The sequence below is a fragment of the Manis javanica genome, chromosome 8 (genome assembly GCF_040802235.1).
Source record: "Manis javanica isolate MJ-LG chromosome 8, MJ_LKY, whole genome shotgun sequence".
Lineage (NCBI taxonomy): Eukaryota > Metazoa > Chordata > Mammalia > Pholidota > Manidae > Manis > Manis javanica.
In genome coordinates this window covers 47477143-47500183 of record NC_133163.1, presented here as the reverse complement: position 1 = coordinate 47500183, position 23041 = coordinate 47477143, and the positions used below count along the sequence as shown (strand labels likewise).

Here is a 23041-nt window from a genome sequence, read left to right as displayed (position 1 = left end):
AAGAGATGACTCGATGTCACATGTGCATACTTACTATCATTCCGCGCAAAATATATGCAGAAGTCTTCTCTGTAACTGCTCTCAGTAACAAGGTGCACCTAGTTTCACCACCTGCATTAGAGTGAGCATCTTTTGTCTCTTGTTAAAAGTAAACCTTATCACTTACACATAATATAAATATGAATAGTGCATTTCTGTTATTCTTGTTAAGTTCATTCATTCATTTAACAAAGAAATGAGCGCTTACTCTGTACAGGCACCATCAAGACACTGGCTAATGGAGATAAATAAGCACACAGTTATCTTCCTAGAAATTTAGGGGTAGAAAGGTGTTTTTATACTCCCTTCTGATGATTGTCATCAATGGTGGATCTTTGAAGAATTCCCTTAGACCTTGTTGTTGAGATATTTTTTAGTTGAAGCATAGTTGATAAACAATATTTTATGGGTTTGAAGTATACAACATAGTGATTCCACAGTTACATACATCATTAAATCCTCACCCCAACTAATGTAGTCACTATCTGTCAACATAGATATTACAGAACTATTGACTTTATTCTCTATGCTGTACTTTCATTCCTGTGACTAATTTATATTATGATTAAGATTTTGTGTTTCTTTATCTCCTTCACCTATTTCACCCACCTACCCCATCCCCTTTCCTATAGAAACCACTAGTCACTTCTGAGTGTCTATGAGTCTATTGCTGTTTTATTCATTTTGTTTTGTTTTGTTTTTAGATTCCACATGTAAGTGAAATCATATGGTATTTGTCTTTCTCCACCTGGCTTATTTCACTCAGCATAATTCCTTCTAAATCCATCCATGTTGTCACAAATGGCAGGATTTCTTTCTTTTTTATGGATGAATAATATTCCATTGTATATATGTACCACATCTTCTTTATCCATTCATCTATTGACAAATAATTTAGTTGCTTCCATATCTTGGCTATTGTAAATAATGCAGCAATAGACATAGGGGTACATATATCTTTTCAAATCAGAAATTTTGTTCAGGTAAATTCCTAGAAGTTGAATTACTGGGTCATGTGGTATTTCTATTTTTAATTTTTTGAGGAACCTCCATAGTGCTTTCCGTAGTGGCAATTGTTCCAGAATAAAATGGGAGTCTGTGCCACTAACAACTAAGCAAATCCATTCATTCTGAACACTTTGATTTCTTCCTTGAAATCTTATTTTTCTGTAATGGTATATCCCCTCAGATTGGAATGAACAATTTTTTTTCTTCTTCACTGTATTATTCAAAGTTACTGCTACCACCTACTTCAGAAATAAAACCATTGATGGATGTAATCCTTTAGTAAGGGTGCAGGTAATGTGGTTTTCCACCCTTACATCAGAGTGCCAAGTATGATCATAGGGTATTGGTAGGGTTTTTTAGTCATATTCATGCATTGAGTTTTCAGTTCTTGTAAGTCTGTCTACTTTCTAGATACAAAAACTAGGAGTTGGGGAGTTAGGAAGTACATAAATATTTTAATAGCAAACAAATGATTTACCTATAGTCTGGGTGAATTCCAATATTTTGAGCTGGGAAAGATTCTATGACAATAACTGATAGCAAGTAACACACTATTTTCTTTTGAAAACAAAGCCATAAATGACAATGTGTAAATATGACAACCTCACTTACTAAGGAGATATTATAGGACTTCTTAAATAATTAGAAATAAACCTACAGATGTTTGACTTACAATTTAACTTATAATATTCCTCTTAAAATTAACCTCTGTTCCTTACCTGGCATACTTTTGCCTTCATTCATACATGTAACAAATATTTGTTGTATACCTATTATGTGCTGTGTGTTGAGCACTGCAGGAAGTACTAATGATATAGCACTGAGTAAGACATTACCTGGGTATTAAAAAATTCCATATATGATAGAGGGTAGAGAAAGAGAAACATACAATGACGCTGAAGTATGGTAAGAGCTATAACCAGGATGAGCAACAGGTGCTTTGTGGAGCAGAGGGGAGATGTCTAACCCAGCCATTTTCTTTTGGAAGACTGCACCTATAAAAATATTTGCTAAGAAATGTTATTGTGTTTGTCAGGAGTAATTTGAGATTTACAAATTTACTATGCACCATACAGTTCTTCTCTGTTGAAACTTCCCTGTGTAATCATACAAGGAATACTTAAAGAATGTTGAATAACTTCTTACTAAAATACCTGAAATCATTTTTGTAATGTTTCATAGGAAGTTATAGCAAATGTTTTGCATTACTGAACATGTATGCACCTTCCAAGTTCATAGATTTGCAAGAAGAGCAATCAACAGGCAAACTTTAAAAGAGCTTTCATTTAGTGAGACTTCATTATATAATCATCTAGGTAAACAGCAGATTTTCCTTCTGGTTTAATATCAGTTTGTTGGTAATTTCAGAGTCTTCTGTTTTTTAACATCAACATTCCATTTTTCTCCTTGCTAAATCTTCTTTTCATTTTCTGATTCCCAAGGACATTTTGGGTAATATTTTAAGCAGCCTTGGTGGTTTGTTTGCTCATTCTCTTAGAATTCTGTAAAATCTATGTTCTTGTATTTTCAAAGTGACAAGTAGTACTCATAACTGTCTTCCATGAGGCCTAGTTGTTTAGAGTCAGTTAAAAGCTAACAAATGTGTACTGAGCACACACAATTTGTCAAGCGTCATGCGAGGTACTGACATACTGAGTGGATATACAGCCCTTGCCCTCAGGGAGCTCTCAGTCTAGTTACTAGACTTGGGTGCACTCTGCTACAAGAGACAGATCCACTACTCAACACTTAACGTCACAATTCCCCCCTCAACTCCCTGGTTCTATCTCTGAAATTCTATCACAGGAAAATTTAAAGTGAGAACCTTAAAACTTAGGAGAAAATTAGAGCTGTGGGGACCAAGGCCATAAGTAAACCTATGAAAACTCTTTGCAGTAGGCAATCAACAAAAACAAAATTCCTTCAAATACTTCTTTAGATCCCAGCCTTTTGCTAACCTATTTACTGTCAAAATAGATCACCCTGTCTGGTTGACATATTTGGCACAGAAAAATCAAGTCTTGCCTTTCTGTCATTCCTGCAAATTATTGTAGTTATTATTGTATAGATTTTTCTTTAAAGACACTTCAAAACAACTTATGTGATATTAATCTTAACGATTTGTATCCTTTAAATCTGACATTCCTTTCAAAGCATTGTTTTTCCAAGTCTTTGCTTGTGCACAATGCTCTCTAACCTCTCTATCTTGCTTTGTTGATGACTTGTTCTTCTTGGTCTTGCTGTTCATTTCCTCTTGCCCCTGAATATCTGTACGGATCTTCCGAGACTTTGAAAGAGGTAACAGGTTGTATTTCATAGAATTACTGTTTCTGTTTTTATGGTAATAATGCATTTGGTTTAGACTTTTTCATCAACCCAGCCCACAGTCCAGCTCCAGCTTCTGTTGGTGGAGCATTTGAACCATTTCCTGCTTATGAGAAGACTGTAACTTAAGACACATTACAGGCAGTCTCCCGTCTGGAAGTGTCTCACTTTCTTAAACCTGTCCAAACCCCTCCTCTTCGTGCCTCCTGGGTTGCAGCTCTTTGGATCCACATCCAGCCCTCTAAAGCGCTTTCTTCCTTACTTCCAGCTCTGGTTCTGCCTCCCTCTCCATCTCCTGCCTTCTTCCTGCTTATGTCCCTCCATACCCAGTGGCTTCTTCAGCAAGATCCCATGCTTCATGATTATCCCTCCTTCTGCACTCCCTGCTTCCCTCTACCCTCAGCCTCCGAGCCCATCCCCTCCCTCACCCCATCAGCACTTGTGTTTTCTCATGAGGTATTAGCAAAACAAATTTCTTGAGTTCATTCATCACTGACAACTTCCTGGAACTTTAAGTATATAACACATACAGATAAACATTTGGGGTAACATTTAAGTTCATTTTGGGGCATATGTTTTATTGGGTTTATTTTGGGGTATACATTTTATTGGGTTTATTTTGGGGTACACATTGGAGTTTAATTTTGGTGACATTTCAGGCAATACCAGAGAAGAATCTGGGGAGCTTCACAGTATGTCACTTAAGCCCTTGGTTAGCCTTGCCCAGGACAAAGGGAGAAGAGAACTCATGCCTGTATTTTGCCCTCTGGAAGACGACTTGGCCGTTACTCTGTAAACCCTTGTCCTACTGACTTTTGTGCTGGGCCATGGAACAGAGACTGACATTTTTCATTAGTGAGGGTCAGCCACACTTTCTCAAAATTAGTTCTGCCCACCCTTCCCTTGACTCTCTTTAAACCAAATATGATTCAGTCTTCTTCTGGTGGGGGAGGCGGTGAACCCGTGACACACAGATCAGATCATGATTATGCCTTTTTTTGAGGAAGTCTTTAGAGAGGCTTCTATTTCCTTTAGTTGATCCGAGAAATGCCTGGAATTGTTTTTTCTGTGATAAAATAATAGCTCAATGATTCATTTATTCTTGATTAGTATTTGGCACAATAATTAAGCAAGTAATTAAATGTATAATCATTGTGTATGAGTAGACAAGATTTGTTAATATAGGAATTCTTGCTTGCATTTCACTCTCCCCTCTATGTTGCAGCACACACACGCACCCGGTACAGTGTGGAATGGTCGGTACAGTGTATGGCTCCTTTCTGATACAATAGAATGAGAAAGACCAATACTGAGACAGGGATGGAAAAGTAGGGAGGGTTTAGCCAGCTAAGGCAAGTCTACCAAGCAGTGAAGAACTAGCTGGGCACGGCGAGGGGAGAAGAGAGAACGAGGAACCGTATGGTAAAGGGATTTGAGAAGAGTTAGGGGATTTGGCAAGTGAGAGGCTTGGGGACAGCTGTGAGGTGGCAAACACTGGAGAGGGCAGGAGGGAATGTGAAAAGTGCTTCTGGCTTATAAAGTAGTCTCTTTAAAGTTCACCCAGAAATGCAAGTAAAGAATAGCTTTCCTCCATTTTCTTTCTATTTCTTTTTAAGATTTATTTTTTAAAATCACTTTTTATTGGCAGACTGCTTTATAAGCTATTCGGTGCAGAAATGGAACCAGGAGTTGCCCCAGGATTCTTTGGAGTTATCTATATAACGAATATTTAGAATTTGGAACTCATCTACCCTGGCTATGTGTGGACAGTTTGCAAAAAGTAGAGGGATTATGGTTTCTTATCCCATGACCAACTTCTCATTTCACGGACTTCCCTTCCTTCCCCCCTCCCCAAACAGCTAAAGAAATGCAGCTGCAGTTTTGGGATTTCTGCCAGTGGTGCCTTTTCAGTACACAAACATCTGTTAACTACCTGCTATGTGACAAGTAAAGATGAATAGAATATGGCCTTAACTTTTAAGGGACTCAGGTACTAATGAGGGAGGTGGACATATAACAACTCATTAAAACAATGCAGGTTGTGCTGAAATGGAGACAGAGGCAAGGCACCATGAAATCGTAGCACTGCAGAGCAAGAAGCACCCAGTCTGCTTGTGTGACTGGGGAAGCCTTCTGAGAGAAGCTGAGTCTAAAATAATAAGTAGGGGTTGCCATCAGACAAAACAGAAGAATAACAGTATTTTTGGCAAAAGGAAGGGCATATGCCAAGAAGCAGAGGAGCATGGGTCCGTGGGAAACCTGCTGTGAAGGTAAATGAGGAATGGGTGGATGTAGGTTCGCAAAAGGTTGGATAATGAAGTTAGAGTGTAGTTGGGTGACATTATCCAAGGTGTTGTATGCTGTGCAAAAGAATAAAGACTTGTCTCCTATAAGCAGTGGGGTTGGGGAGAAATACTGAAAAATTATAGCTGGACAGTGGCATTATCAGCTGTTCATTCTAGAAATGCTCTTCTAGTGGACATGACTTAGAAGAGGGACTGGGGATAGGGGGACAGAGTAGAGAGTATTACAGTCATTTAGGGAGAACCAAAGCATTTATATAATAAGACAGTGGCAAGGGTAATAAAGAGGAGGGGTTTGGTCAAGGAGATAGTTGGGTAGTGGGAATGAAAGAATGAGGAACTTTAAATCTGATCTGGAGTAACAAAGAAAAATGGTTTTAATGTTATACATATATTCCTGCTGTGGACAACCAGTTTGTATTTCTCATTAAACGAAATGGAGAATGTAGAAAGGAGAACAAGCTTTGGAGGAGGAAATTTATATAATTAAGAGAATGTTAAAAGAACTCCAAGGGACATCCAGCTTGGATGTTCAGTAATACAGAGAGATAGCAGGCCAAAATGATGGTCTCTTTATCACCATCAGCCTCCTCTTCCAGACAGATGTAAGAAATACCAGGTATCAAAGCCTACATATAGGGCCACTGATGAATGCTAAGAATATTTTAGGGGCTTTTGTTTTATGCATTGATAAAAATAAACCCCTGTTTAGTTCCTGATGGCATGAACCTTTAATGGTGAGGTATAATTATATCTCCTAAGAAATGAACACTTTGCAAACAATGCATACTTACCATGCTTATGTTAAGAGCTCTGATGAACTAGATTAATCTCTTAGCCAGTTTACACCCCCATATTTTTCTTTTCTCTACCAAAAAATAAGCTATTAGGACCAATTGAAAGCAATGAGGTTATTGACAGAAAGAGGTCTTAAAATCTCATTTTCAGCTGTGAGAGAGGTTGGTTGGCACCTCCCAGCAATGGCCAGTTTAACTTACTGAGAACTTTATAGGGGCCAGAGATGAAACAGCCAAATTCCTGGAGATTTTACTGTCTGAAAGAAATTTTCTTATACAGATGTAAAGATAAACACCAACCACTCTATAATGGTTAAGAGAGAAGGGGAAAGAGAGCAGGAACAAACAAACCAACCTTGTTTGAATCCAGAATTAGAGTCAGAATCTACTAGTCTAAAATTAACAAAAAATTTGTTTCCATATCTTCCCAATTACTAATAATTATGTTCTCATTTTTCTTAGACTTGGCATCATATATATTTAATTTCTATTTAAAAGCTCCTGGTAACCTTTGATCCCAAGGTTCCTGCGTTGGAGGTAATTCATGTCTGATTTTCATTGGGTTGCAGAGGCTAAGGGAATCCCTGTCAATATTCTTCCACTACCTCATTTCTCTTTGCTGGTGGTTCAAAAGTAGTTCCTCATTTTAAATCTTAAAACAATGCATTTTACAATTTTCTGATGTCAGTGAGAGTTGACATCAGGGTCCTTTTGCTAAAAGATGTACAGGAAGAAATAGGAAAACTCTATCCATAGAAAATAAAATCAAGACACAGGATATCCTGGGACTATCTCAGAATATTTCATAGGAATTAAATTCTCTACCTTCCAGGCTACTGTGCTGTGGTCCCCAAGGTGGTTTAAGAAGACTTGCTGGAGGTTAAGGCAATACAGAATTAAAAAGGAGGGTTTAGGGAATTAACACTGTTGCCTGGGAAGATCAGTTTTCTAGGCACTAATTCCTGACGAGAGGTTTCTTAACAGTATTGCCTGGACACTGAAAAGGGATTCCTCCTCCCCCAGCCTGTGTTTAATCTGTAGCTTCCCCCAAAGCACCTTGTGTTAGTACTGGGGGAGAATGAGTCACAAGCTGAATAAACTGTCACCACGAGCATCAGGGTAACTGTGGGGAACCTGGAAACTAAGTACTGGTCCTGGTTTGGCTGCTAGTCATTTGCCATCTCTGAGCTTCAACAACCTCTAAAAATAATGAGAGCTAATATGTATTGAACACTTCCTATGTTCCAGAAACTATTAATAGCATTTTATGTACTATTTCACTTAATCCTCAGATTTCTGCTGTGGATTATGACTATAATGATCTCTGTTTTGCAGATGAGTAAATCAAGGAACCCAGAAATAATTTGCCCGAGTTTATATAATCAGTAATGACAGCTTGGATTCATACCCTGGTGGACAGACAGCCTGCAGTCTCCACCCTTACTCAACCACCACACCACCTCCTGAAGTGAAGGGAAAGGAGGAGAGGATCATGAGGGTTCTTGCCGCCTCAGTGTGTGGCGGGAGGGGAAGAAAGTTCTAGTTACAGGCTGGGAATATAGCTCATTCAGCTCCACCTCATTCCTTCCCACCACTGAGAATCCTTTGGGAATATGTCTTCACTGTCAGGCTACAGGTAGTAATGCCGGACTTGGTTTAGCTCCAGTGCCCCGCAAGGATACTTATCCGGGCCATTCTTTTCTGACCATGTGAGTTAAGTAAGATCTCAGTGGTAGTGGGACCTTGGAGAAATTAAGTTTCAGGAATCCTGGCCACAGAGAAAAACTGCAGCAAAAAGCTGCAAGCTCCCAGCTAGCGGACTTGATAGAGACCATGGTAAAGCAGGAGGAACCGTGGAGGCTGGTGCTGGCTTTCAGGGCCAGAGCCTGGCCTGGGGGTGTGTTGAACTAAAAAATAACAGTGGAAGCAATATTAATCAGGTTCAGGCTGAGAAAGCCGACAGCGTGTGGGGAAGGGGAGGCTGCTGGGAGCTGTGGAGGTGAGGCGAGGGAGTGAGAAGGGGAAGGAGGGGACAGACAGCACCAAGGCGACTTGGAACAAAGGGGCAGAGGGATTCCGGTCCCGGGAGTGTCTGCAGCCCAGGAGGGGCTGAAAGCTCCAGAGTGAGCCCTGAGATAGAATGAGAGGGGAAGAAGAGAGCAGCTAGGCGCTCCGAGAAGGGGAGGAAGTGGGAGATGCGCTGCTTCCTGTAGAAGGAACATGACTGAAGACAAAGCTGGGTGGGGACTAGTCCCGGGGCTGCAGGCGCCGCTGCCACACACACGGCGGCTGCCACTCCGCGGGCAGCTCGTACTACTGCTGCGCGGCGCTGGGCTGGGCTGGGCTGGGCTGGGCGGGCAGCGCGGGGCTCCCCTGCACACAGCGGCTCCGCACGGAGGAGAAGAGCCACTTTTCTCTGACCAGCTTCGGGAGCTAAGGTAAAGGAAACGCGTTTCATGTTGCTCCTTTTTAAGTGAGAAAAATGACCATCGCCTGTGGTTTGAAGGGAAGATAGGGACATTGTTTCAGCTTTAGGGGAAATGATTAGAATGGGTTCTTTGAGACGACTTTTGAGAATGACCACACTTGTGACACATTTGTTTAAAAAAAAATCATTAGTGTTTAGCTTTGGTGACTCGTCTGGAAAGCAGTAAATGTAAGAAGCTGTTTGCATAGTTCTCCTAGAAGAAAAGCAGGGCTGAGTTGAAATCAATTGGGGCTGTAAAGCTGTCGACTAATATCTGAGTGTTGCAGTCCCCTTGTTTTAAGGGTGTAAGTGGTGTACGATATTCATTGCATTATCTTTCTTATATATTTACTGGTGTGTCTTCAGTTTTGCAAGCATAGTGACGGTGATTTTTTTGTTGTTAAATCCTTTTGTATTCACAGTTTGTCAACAAAGGCTGGAATTGCGTATGTGAGGGGCAGTATTTACCATTAAAAACTGGTGTCTTCCTCCCTCTGCTCTGTGCAGCTGCTTTCATAATCTCAGAAGCAGCTACCATTTACCAGTTGGTCTTATCCTAAAGTTGCATCTCTTCTCAGAGAAGTGTGGCAGGTTTCCCTTGTCCAGAATCAGATATTGCTGTATATATGGATTTTATATTTATGTAGATTTATTCATCTCTAGGTCAAGATGAATATTAAGCTTAGTGAGGAACAAAATGTAAAAGTGGGACTGGGTTGTTTTCTTACCTGTATGCAATGTATGTAGAACCAAATAGTGCAATCAGAACATGGTTTTTATTCTTTGATTTTCCTTGAGCAATGGATCCTTTAATGAGAGTCTGTGACCACGACTTGTTTATATTTATGAATGATATGTAAATGTGCAGTGAATATGTCTAACAGATTAGAATTGAGACTGTGAGATTCCTTTGGCAGGATGTGGAGGAGAAAGAGGTTAATAACATGATTTAAAAATTAAGCTCCGTCTCCAACAGAAAGTGTTGGTAAGCAATAAATGGTTATTGATAAAAGGTTTTTTCTTGAGTTTTTTTAGAATGAAAGGAGATAAATTCTCTAAAGGAAAGAAAGAACTACTTATATTAGGGTAAAATAATAAAAAGGGCATATTTAGACACTCAAATTCTTAAAATACAGGCTTTAAACATCAAATATGCCATTGAAAGTGTATCACCTCCTCATTTATCGCAATTCTCAATTGTGGAGAGCTATAGGGTTTGCTTTTTTTAAATGCCATCTCTATGAAATTGATTGGCTTTTCAAAATTTGTGATGTAGCAGCACATTTTCAGAGATTAAGAAATTTCAGGTACTCAAGGAAAAAAATGTCTACTTTTCTGAGGTTACTTACTAAATTAAGCTTGTACTATGTTTAAGAGGCAGAGAATATTCCCAACGTCGAAACCATGGAGCTCCCCTGACAGATTCATTGATTTAATCAAACATGTGGGCAAAGCAAGTCATGCCACGTCGTGCACAATTCTGCTTCCATTTGCCTCCTAAAGTAAAGTATGTAAAGGTAGTCTTCCTGGAGAGGAGGTCTAGGGTATATCTTGGATCCAGAATGCCCCTAACTGGAGATCTGTGATCCAGCTGCCTGTCATTAAATGAAGCAGAAAGTTGGGCATCTGGGCAGGACGAATGAGGATGGGGCTCACGCCTTGGTACTTACTCACCCACAGGCTGTATTCACTAGATACTGCCAACACCCCGCTTTGTTCAGGGTTGTGTAGGCAATCTGCACTACTCTTCTCTATGTGTTTCACAAAAGAGTAAGAAGATGAAGCCTTGACCCATAGGCACAGGAGAGTCAAGAGGGCCCTCTGCTCTCTTTGAGAAAACAACTAAGAGGTGCCTGTTTTCTGCACTGCACAAAACATTTCCTTAATTGTTAAATTCCAGGTTGAAGCATAACATTAGTAACTGGAGATCAGTAATTATGATGGAAGAAGGTTTAGGAAAAAGATGTAAATGCTTCTATGCTGTAAAATGAGACTATTTCCACTTATTCTAGACATACGGAATATTGAAAGACACAATCCTGTTGTCCAGGATATTCAGTGGCTTTAGAAGGAGTCGACCAACAGTGAAATTTTAATTGTATATATATATATTTTTTTCTGCCATATGGCCAATGGCTGAGTGGAAACATGACTCCATTATTTCATGGGTATCCCTGGGCCTCTTATGGTGGGCAGGTAGTGCTTGTATTTGGATGACTGACTTTTTTTAGCCCCTTTCAGAAGGCAGGCCCAACTTTTAAGTATAAAAGCTCTGTAGTCAAAGCAGGAAGTCTGTTCAAAGAGACAGCTGTGGGAAAAAGAAAAGAACATTGTGGAGTGTAAAGGACACTGGCTTTGAGAGTAGAGCAGCTCTGCCTCTGAATCCTACTACTGGCTGTTATTACTTGATCTGGCATATTCACTTATGAATTTAGTTTCTTCATTGGAAAAAGGGGTTAAGAGTACACAAGCAAAGTTTGGGTTGTTTGGTTTTGTTGTGTTTTATTTTGTGCTCTTGTTTGTGGATATGGGAGTACGCCTGGTCCATATTACGTACTCAGAGGATACTTTTTCTTCCTGTGTGACATAAGGAAAAGTTAGCATATTCTTGATCTTTGCCAGTACTTCAAAGGTTCCAGGAGACTTTTGTTTAATTATAGTAAAATATATGTACCATAAAATTTCCCATTTTAACCGTTTTTAAATGTAATGCATTAAACATATTGACATTGTTGTACAACCATCACCACCATCCACCTCCAGATCTTTTCATCTTCCTAAACTGAAACTCTGCTACCATTAAACATTAACTCCCCTTCCCGTCCTCCCCCCAGCCCCTGGCAACCACCAGTCTACTATCTGTCTTTATGCATTTTACTACTCTAGGTATCTCTTAAAGTAGAATCAGTGTTTGTTTTCTTGTAACTGGATTAATTCACTTAGCATAATGTCTTCAAGGTTCATCCATTTTGTAGCATGTGTCAGATTTCCTTTTTTAGCCTGGATACTATTGCATTGTATATATACACCATATTTTGTTTATCCAGTCATCTGTTGATGGACACTTGGATTGCTTCCATGTTTTGGCTATTGTGAATCATGCGGCTGTGAATATGGGTGTACAAATGTCTGTCCTAGTCCCTGTTTTCACTTCTTTTTGGAGAAGTGAAATTCCAGAAGTGGAATTACTGCATCATAGGGTAATTCTATGTTTAATTTTTTGAGGTATGGCCATACTGTTCTCCAGTGGCTACACCATTTCACATTCCCACAGCAGTGTGCAAGTGGTTCCAATTTATTCAGATCCTCACCAACACTTGTTATTTCCTGGAATGGTTTGTTTCTTGGTTTGTGTGTTTTTAGTAGTGGACATTCTAATGGGTATGAATTGGTATCTCTTTGTGGTTTCAATTTGCATTTCCCTAAGGATTAGTGATGTTGAGTGTCTTTTCATGTGCCTATTGGCCATTTGTGTATCTTCTTTAGAGAAAAGTCTATTTAACTTCTTTGCCCATTTTGTAATTGGATTGCTTTCAAAGAGACATTTTTAAATGGCGGGTTCTCTTAACATAGTGTGTCATGAAGATCATGATTATGATATTTGTATTTATCCTTGCTCATGTGAAAAGACTTTCAAAATGATCTTTTAAAATCAAAAGGAGAAAGTAAGAAAATCTGGATAGCTCCTGAAAATTTGGTGATATCAGCAACATGATAGCAAAATTCAAACCCTTACTGTCATCACACTAGTGAGCCTCCTGGCCAGATGTGGGCCAGGACACTGCAAAGGAGGCACTGGGCAGCTGTTGCTCACTGTCTCGCTGGTTTCCACTCATGAGCTGAATAAGAAGAAAATGCCCGATAGGCAGCAGCAGCAAAAAAAAGGGAGGAGACGCCAAAGTGCTGAACTGTTCTCAAATTCTTTAAAATGGACAGGATAAACCAGTGGACAGGGACTATAGTTAAACAACAACAGTAGATTTCTGAGGGCAGTTTCTACTAACAAAATGTAATTCTAACATAAATTTCACTTTGGAAATAAAGAATCATTCTGTGTTTCAATTTCCACTGTAGATTTCACTCCTGATTCTGAAACTGGTGAGGCAGAGTATGGATGGGGTTGAGGAGAGCTGGGCAGGAAGGTTAGAGAGGATTACTGAACAGTAACAATATCTTAGATTTGTGGTGTAGGTGTAGACATTGACCTTGAATAGTTTGAAGAGGGTGTTTTTATACTTGTCACTTTTAAAACTGTTTGTAAGACTAAATTATTTTGTTTAAAAGGAAGAGGGGAATACTTAAGTATAATACCCTATGTAAATACAGAGATTCTGTGTTCAAATTTGTTCAAATGTAAAGATACCATTGTCGAATTGAGATTCAGATTTACAGGTAAGAGCATTAGAGATATATGTGGTTCCCTAAAACCCTCTGTTAAAGAAGGCAAGTTATATTTAATGGGAGTCACAATCTCTAGGGGACTCCACTAAACATTAAAAATGAGAGAACTCAGTTCTCAAACTCACATGTTTTTGGGAAGTGGTACCACTGTATACCAAGGTTTGAGATAAGACAGGATCAATCCTTATATCTCTTGGCAAATGTGTATAAACAGTCAAGCTCTTAATGGAATGATTTGGAAGAACCAGCCACTTGACACTTGGCTCCCCATTCCTTTGGCCTTCCCTTGTCCCCTGCCATCCTAGTTGTCAGGATCTGACAGTCCCATGATCTTCTCCCCCACAAGCCTGACATTCAGAATTAATGGAAAGAGGCTGGAAACTAGGTTGATGGGATCTACTCCAGATTCATTTTAACATTAGCAGGTCCATTGCTTTTTTCATCCTTTTCTTCTTTCTTTTTTACTTCACTTTTTACTATCCCCTATGCATTTTAGTGAAAACCATTAAGCCCAAGTCCCATTCCTGTTACTCATTACAGACTGCCTCACCTTGTTTCTCTGAGAAGGCGTATATTACAGGCTTCCTCAACCTTATTCCTCACCACCCCAAAACTTCTCTGTGTCTTCATTCATTCTGTTCTCTTTCCTTGCTAGGTCAGCTTAATACATCCTTTTTTTCAAGCCCGAAGTAAACTCTGTGCTTCGACTCTCCATTACATTTCCTTTTCCTTTGCAGGGGCCTGTGTTCTGACAATGATTCTATCTACTTCCTACATATTTGGTTTCTTCTTTTTATTGGCCTTTCTTCTTTGCCTGCAAACATGCTTGGTTTACACACATAAATTAATTAACAATTAAACCTGCTACCAATTGTGCTTCCCCTTGACTTTTATAACTTGTGCTGACTTTGTTCTCCTCCTACCTCTGGTGGAGGAAAATTAGTATTTCCTCTTCCCTTCTAAGTCCTCAGCCAGGAGCCCTGCAACAAAAGACAGATTAGTCAGAGAACTACAAACCGATATTTATTAACATGAATGCTTCATGTATGCAAGATACCCAGGGAAAAAATGAGTAACTCTCTGAGGTGACTTAGAATTCAGGCTTACCAACTTCAGCTGAGGACACAGGAGGAAGGAGTGGAGGAGGCCAATTACAGGGAGGTGACCAGGAAAAGCATGGTAAATAACAGTAGGATTTTTTATGCAGATTTAAGTTGGCGCCTCTCCATTAACAAGACTGTCAAGTGATTTAGTCAGCCTTTTCTTTGTAGTATGGAGAAGGAGGCACCCTTACAAATGGAGATTTTCTTTATACATTTTCCTTACAGAAGAGCTCATTTCTAGTCTGTTTTCAGAATTTCTCCTGTGTCTGCCTTCTTCAAAATAATCTTCTCAGGATAATTCTTATCCAAAGAGACCTATTTTGGGGCAAATTCTGCCACCCTTCATATCTCTCAGAAGGCTATGAACTTCTCCACTAACTCCGGGTTCTGCTCTTTAAATATGAGTGTTCTCAAGATTTGATTCTTCTGTCAGTTAATCTTTCCCCTTCCTTTACAAAATCCTTTTCTATGATTTCAGCCATGTTGCTGTGTAGGTCGGGTCCAAATCTGATTCTCCATGCTGATTCCAAACTTGGACATCAAGCACCCTGCACACTTGCTGGAGCACCCACCCCACTGAGACCCAAACCAGTGTGGCATCGCCTTTGCCCACTCACAGCCACCTCTGCCCCTGGTCTATGGCTGTTAATGACACCTGCTCACCTAGTCCCTCAATTACAAAAACTCATTTTCACTCATTTCCTCACCAAACACCCTGACTTGTGCTCAGTTGCATGGCCCTGTTTGTTGTCATTGGAAGCATATATTGACCCTGTCCACTCCTTTCCATATTGATAGCTGGTGTCTTAGTTCAGGCCCTCCTAACCTCCAGCTGGGCTGATTCATTGTGTGTGTATTCTCTCCTCCTCCTAGAATAGTTTTCCTGCCTCCCCACCCACACTTCGTCCCCACTGTTGCTTCTCTGAATAGCCAAATTCTATCAGTAAGTCAAATAGATAGCCAAGTTCTATCTGTCTGGTAAGATTCAGTTCATACCACCTCTTCCATGAAGCCTTCCTTGGTTTCTTCCTTTCCCTCCCCTGTAAAAAGCAGTCTTTACCTCCCCTGGAATCTTTGTTCTTTCATCACAGCAGTAAGCACATTCTACTGGGTTTAATGGCACTCTGCTTTTTTTTTTTCTTTCGCAAGTGCTTGGAGGGCAGTGACCACACCCAGTTTCATCTTTCTCTTCCTTATAGCACATAAGTACTTGGGGTTCTTTTTGTTCTTTTGTTTTAAATTTCAGCTTCATTGAAGTAATATATTTGTAAAATTGTAATTTAAAGGGCACATTGTGATGATTTTATATCTGTAAATCGTGAAAGGACTCTTCCCATCTAGTTAATTAGCATGCTCATCATCCCTCATATATTTATCTTTTGCGCGTGTGTGAGAACATTTAAGTTCACAAATGTAATTTGTTTGTCATTCATTTATTTAATGAACTTCCTTTGAATCACTTATTTTTTGATGCAGAGTGGGCTAGATACGCTAGGAGCCCTGTAGGAGCTCATGAACTAGCTCATGGAGAAACAGACAAATACTGACACAGTAGCAGTACAGTTGATCAGTTTGTCCACAAGTGTCACTTGAATGTCTGCATGTGCCACGTGTTCTTTAAGGACTGAGGGGTACTTAAAAAAATATCTATGGCCCCCAATATCTATGTCCTTCAACCCAGACTAATTAGATCAGATTTAGCCAGAATTGGACGCCACTGATAGAAACAAATCACAGTACAAGAAAATATCAGTGATAAGTGCTAAGATGGATCAAAATGGAAACAGGTTGAATGATAGAGATTGTGCATATGATGGTGGTGGTAATGGGGAGTTTAGTTTTGTTGGATAATCCCTGAAGGCCTCTCTGAGAAGATGGCATTTGAATTGAGAGGAGTCAGCCATGTGAGGATCTGGGAGTTAAGGGTTCTCAAGCAGAAGGAGCAGGTTCCTTTTGCAATAAGGATGAGATGTAATTCCAGAGGAAATGTGGCCTTTCCACATACATGTATAATAATCTATGAAATACACCTTTCCTCTACAGAAAGCAGTTTTTCAGTTAAACTAGGCAGAATTCAAATGCAGAACCTTTGGCTGCACTGTCAAGTGCTGAATCTAGGTTGGATTTACTTAGATCAAATTGACTTACACAGTCAGAAAGACTACTTTGTTTAATTATATTTTTCTATGCTGCAATCAGCATTACAGGGCTTGTTGTCTAAATCAGATGCCAATCTGATTGTTTAAAATGACCTATGTACTTGGTATTATCTCTTAGATGGATGAACAAACTAGAAGAAACAATGACTTCTGTCCCTAATTCTGTTTGGTGCAATGTGAGAAAACCTCACAGAGGAGTCATTCAAACCACACCGAGACAAGTTCTTTTTCATGCTCAAATGAGTGAAGATCAACACATTTCAAGATTGAGTGGAGAATTAGCGTTTGTTAAGTGCTCTGTGCTGCTGGGTACAGCAGTCCCCCCTCATCTGTGGGGCATATGTCCCCAGACCCCCACTGGATCTTGAAACAGTGGATAGTACTGAAACCTATATATGCTATATTTTTCTTATACTTACGTATCAGTGATAAAGTTTATCAAGTAGACACAGTAAGAGATTAACAATAATAACTAATAATCAAATAGAACAGATACAAATAATGTTACAAAGGTTGTGTGAATATTGTCTCTCTCTCTCTCAAAGTATCTTGAACTGTACTCACCCTTGTGATGATGTCAGATGATAAAATGCATCTGTGATGAGATGGGGCAAGGTGCAGGATGCAGGCATTGGGACATAGCGTTAGGCTACTGCTGAGCTTCTGATGACACGTCAGGGGGAGGTTCATCTGCTTGCGGACTGCAGTTGACTTTCGGTAACTGAAACTGTGGAAAGTGAAATCACAGATAAGGGGGGACTACTATATACATTGCTCTTTTCCACTAGTTTTTGAAATAACCTTACTTGTAAAAGAACACCCTACCAAAATGACTTAAATAATAGGAAATTTATCTCAAGAATCCCTAAAAGGAGGGTAACTCCTGAGTTACTCATAACTGGACAATGTTCTTAGCAGCCTGCCTTCTGTTTTTCCTCCCTTTCTGACATCCTACCAGGTTGGTTTACCCTCTTAGGCCCATTTCCCTCCCTGTGCCAAGATGGTTAATATAATGTTAGAATTACAAGCAGATTTCAACGTAATAAAGTAGGGAAATTTCTTCTCAGGTACCTCTTTTTAAGGTTTAAGAAAAGCTATGTTCAGCAGAATTCCCCCACAGCTCACCCACCTCTCTGGAGCTTGAGAGACGAAACCACTGTGATTGGCTATTTAAGAGTTTCCTCCTGAGGCCATGGGGCAGCCTCTCTGAAGAATAGGATCACCAGACCCCAGAAAGAAGGTCTGGTTCCACTAGCAAGGAAAAAGGGGTCAGTGATTATGGGTAAGCAGTCAATAGTATTTGTCACTATTACTATTCCCATTTTATAAGTGAAGATATCAAGGCTCAAAAGGTTAAATAACAAGATCACACAACTTTGAGTTGAACAGTGTTTCTATGCATTTCCCTCTGAGAAGAATAAACACACACATACACAAAAATAATTTTTTAAAACTTGTTTTTGTTGATGGTGATGATCTAGGTAGATTAGAGAAAGAATCTTGGAAGAAAATACCTAATGGCTGATGCAAGACTAAGTAAAGAATAACCTAAACAAATTATTCCAGAACAAAATGCATCAGGTCCTATAAAGCAATAAGAATGGCGTTTAATTTGGATAACCAGCCCTGCATCTCTTCATTGTTAAAAAAAAAAAGAGTAATTAAATTGAGTCTTCCTGTCTGGTCGTTTAAATCAATTTGATCTAAATAAAATCCACCCTGGGCCAAGAAATGAGCTAGAGAGGCCAAGGATTCAGTGTGTGGTGTCTGTTGGATTTAAATGAAAGTCTTGTTTTCTCCAGAGAGGTCGGTATTTTGTTGATTATAGCACCAGTAAGAGAAGAATGAATAATTTCTGGAATTTCTGATTATGAGTTATTTTGAAAATAGGTTTTTGCTTTCCAACTCCAGAGGCAATATACAGTTCCATTATTGTTGCATTTTCTCCATGGCTTATACAACGAATTGATCCTTCTCCATCTTTTTAAAACCTCATTAATGATGGCTGTGTTTAGGGAACATTTCTGTGTATAGGCATTATATTTTCTCCATGGAAAAGTATAAGTAATAGTGACAAATACTTTGGTATTTTACTTTGGAGGTTACGTATATGCGGCAGCAATAGTGAAAAAGGAAAATTTCAGGAGAATTACCATCACAGTGTTTTGACTGCTCATCTCTAGGTGTATTTCTGTGTATTCTCATCATAATAGAGTAAGTATTAATAGTAGGAGTACTTTTTCTGTAATAAATGATTGAGTGCTTCCTACACTTATATTTGTACTTTTAAACAGGAAGATAAAGTTAATTTCTAGGGTTTGCCAACAGAGCTTTGTTTAAGAAGGATATTTATCTGATCTGTATAGATCATTTGAGAAAAACCGTGAAAAAATTTCAGGGATAAGAAATCATTTTAGAGTCTTTCCTTGGAGAACTGAATGGATCCTTTTCCATCTTTTTAAAATCTCATTAATGATGGCTGTGTTTAGGGAACATTGCTGTGTATAGGCATTAAAATAATTTTGAATTATGGGGGGAAAAACATGATATTGAACAGCCCCAAGATTTTCTTTTAATTAAAATAATTAAAAATTTAAGTATCAAAAGTTGAAAATACCTAGACAAAAAAAAAAGGTCTGATTTGTTTTTTATTCTAGGACTTAATACACAGTAGAGCATAGTATTTAAAGAATATTGGTTTATAATCAGAATCTCTTGGACAAGTCCCTTTCTATGCCTCAGTTTCCTCATCTGTAAATTGGGAAATAATGACAATACCTACTTCACAAAATTGTCAGGAGAAAATTATGTAATGTATTAAAATGTTTATTTAGCGTAGTTACCTGACACATAGTAACTACTGAAAAGGTAGCTATCATTAGAATAATTATTTTTACCACACAGCTGGAGTAGAGCATCTTTTATTCTATCCATGAGATTCTTACCACTATTTGTTCAGTAATTCATGTACCTAGTCATAAATATTTCCAGTTTTCCCTCCCATGTCATGATAGGCTTACATTTCTCTGTTCACTTTAGTTAGGTGTAGCCACATATCTTGCATTAGCCAGTGAATGTAAGCACAAGTGATATTTATCACTTCCAGGTAGAAGCTTATAAGAACCAGGATGTGAGCACATTCCTTGACAATTGGCAGAGGTAGAAGTGTAGAAATGGTGGTTGCACTCTTATCCCTGGGTCTTAGAGCAAAGACAATGCAGCGATGGTCTCTCCACTTACCTACAATGGACATGTACCAAGAGTAAGAAATAAACTTTGCTGTCTTAGGTCACTGAGGTTTGGAGGTCTGTTGTTACTACAATATAACCTAGCCTATCCTGACTGGTACACTCTGGTTGCACCTTCAGATCTTGGGAAAAAAATATATTATTGGTAATAGTACATAAATATATAGCTATTTGGAGATAGTAATTCTTCATGACTATTTTGTGTGTGTATGTGTATGTATTACATGTTATATGTAAGCATCAGATTTAGAGTTTTAAGTTAAATTGATATAAAATTTTTCCATGTAAATTTATTTTAAAATAAGGTTTATTTCTGTTTCATACAGAGGAAAATCAACATACCAAAATTACCAGCATTTTCTTTTTCTTTTTTTGGGGAGAGTCAATCATGATGCCAAAGTCAGTAAATTCTTGGCTTGGTATGAGATTAGGTCACGGACCCTCACGCAGAGGGACTAGACCATGCCCATGGCCCTCGGCTCCCATAAGAAAACAGTCTTCCCTAAGCCCTTTTGCAATGTTCCACTTGTAAACAGTGGTGCTTAGTATATAGAGGGTCTTAAACAATCTGTATTGAATTAAGGAATGGAAATAGTCCACAGGTTTTCAACTATCTGGACTCTCATGTTTATATTTTAGAAGTGAATGTCTTTATTTTGGACATCAGTTTAAAAACCTCTCAGTATGAAGACTTACATTTATTCTTCTGTAAAATTTTATATGTGACTGACCATGTACCCATGGATTTAGGCTTTTTGTTTGATATTTTTGTACTGCTGATTTAATTTCACCTCATTATTTCATTTCATAATGTAGTCTCTAAAACTACATTATGAAATACCTTAATTATTTAAATTAGGACCAGATTAATTATCTCCAGTGTACAAATTCAAATTAATTTCATTGTTAACTCGGGTTTTAAATTGATTAATCTTGGAGTGTTTAAGGAACCAAGTGGGGTCTTTGTCATCCTTAAGGAGGACATACTTCATTTGATGAATCGCTCTCCATTGTACCAGTTATGCTAATAGAAGCAAGAAATTTGCAAGAAAACTTTGGATTCATTTTAAAAACCAGCCAGAAACCTGTGTGTCTAGGGCTTTTAGAGGAACAATCTGTGAGTCATTTTAAAAAACAAACACACTCATAATCACAGTGCATGTTGTTACCATGGTAATTAGGCCTGTTGAATTGGTTCGTTTATGTTCCTGTAAAGGGAGAGAGGGAGAAAAACTGAGAATTCAGAGCTTTGACTGTCAGCTTCAATTTGCCTACTGCAAGAGAGAATTTAGGGGGTTCTTAAGAACATATTGGCACAGTCATCCTCAGAGGGAGGTGAAGAAACTCTGGCATCTTGCCTTTGTTACTGAATGTAAGTTAGCCCTATTAGTGTTGAGTATTGTGATTCACAGGGGAGAAATGGAGCATTTGGCATTCTCTTGGGAAGAAGGGGGGAAATAGTTCCTTTATCTGATGTATAATTACATAGGCATCTCTAGGGTCTACCTAGTAAAGTGTCCTGTGTACACGGGCACAGGGCTTTCATGATCCTTTACAAGGCGCCAAATGGTGCTGATGTGAAGATTTCAAGGATTCTCAGTGCGTTATTCTAATACAGTTAGAGACTGGTTTCAGTGAGGCCATTGTTTCAGATCTGCTTCCCAGGTAGACCAGGTATCTTTTCTCTGTTTATGGAGTAGAAATGACTTCTTTATCTTGGACAGTCTTGTAATCTTGTAATATAGGCCTGTGGGTCAAAGAGGAGACCAGAGAGATTGTGCGAGCTCTGCCAAATCTGTCACTGCTCTGGCAGAAAGTAAAATCAAAGATTATGTTTGGTTGATGAACAGGCAACAGAGTTATTGGGCCAGTGGAATTCCTGTAGGAGTGATTCATTATATTCTATGTGAATAACAAACTACACCCTTAAAGATATGAGTTAATGCTTACATGAAGCTGTTTCTAAGAGTGTTTCCAACTTCACTTTAAGAAGTCTAGGTATCCGCTTAAATGGATAATTATAATACATTGACAGAAGAAGGTTTTTTTACAGTATTCCTTAAACAGATTTTAAAGCAGATTTTATTTAGAGTTAAACAATTTCTCCTTATTAAAACTATTTTTCAAAAGGCTTGAAATAAAGTGCCATGGGGTGTGATGAAAGGGTCATATGTGTTCAGGGAATGTGTGTGATTTGTGCCCGGGCATATGATATCAATAACTACTTCTTGAAACTGTAGATTTCATTTTTCCTCTCACATAGAGGAAGAAGGCACATGTGGCCCAAACTTCAGAATGAAGTTCTTAACCTTACTAAACAATGCTTAACTTAAATGTTTTATCTGATGATCAAAATAATTCATGGTGATTATTGAGAATCTGGAAAATGCTTAACTTGTAAAGAAAAAATAATAATGACCCCTTCCATTAATTAGGTTGTTGGTTGCATGCATGTAATAGAGACTTGATTTCACATTGCTGACAGAAGTTAGAAGTTATTTTTCTTTCACCTAAAGATCTAGAGGTGGGTGGCCCAAGGCTTGGTAAGGTAGCTCTGCTCCACAAGACCATCTAGGGACCCAGGCTCTCTGTCATGTTGTTCCATAACTCAAGCATGTTTCCCATGCTTTATGGTCTAAAGTGGCTTGCCATAAGGACCCCATATAATCAGGAGGAAGGGAGTGAGTTGGAAACAGGAGAGCATTACCCAGTGGTTGCACATACCATTTTTGCAGCCATCCCATTGAACTCTGTCTCATGATCACACACCTAGCAGCTAGGGAGCCTGGGAAAAGCAGTTATTCTTGACAGGTATGTGCCTCACTGAGAATTCTATTAAAAGTGTGGAAAAAGAGGGGAACAGATATTGGGGCATATCTAGCAATTTCTACTACTTCTATAAACCTAGAGATAATAGGATAGAAGAGGTAATACACTGTTTACATTTTAATGTATCTTCTTTCAATCTTTTTTTTAGAAAAATTTATATCAGAAAAATTATGCATATTTACTAGAAAATATTATGTCTGATATATTAGAGTATTTCATATGAAAATTATATTTCTGTTATAGAAGATATATTAGAAAAATATTGTATTTGTACATATATATTAGAAAATTAATTGAGGTTATACTATACATGTAATTTTCTCTTTTCACATAACTTAATAGCATGTATATTTTTCCTTATC

At 38.7% G+C, this 23041-nt stretch overlaps 1 protein-coding gene across 1 annotated transcript in view; it reads left to right on the top strand.

The window, feature by feature from the left end:
- Positions 1–8535: 8535 nt before the first annotated feature.
- The window catches only part of GNG2 (G protein subunit gamma 2), a 109944-nt gene continuing 95438 nt past the window's right edge, over positions 8536–23041 (top strand). The window contains exon 1 of the mRNA XM_037016510.2: positions 8536–8910. The gene's annotated coding sequence lies outside the window, so the exon portion shown is untranslated. The remainder of the gene's footprint in view (positions 8911–23041) is intronic.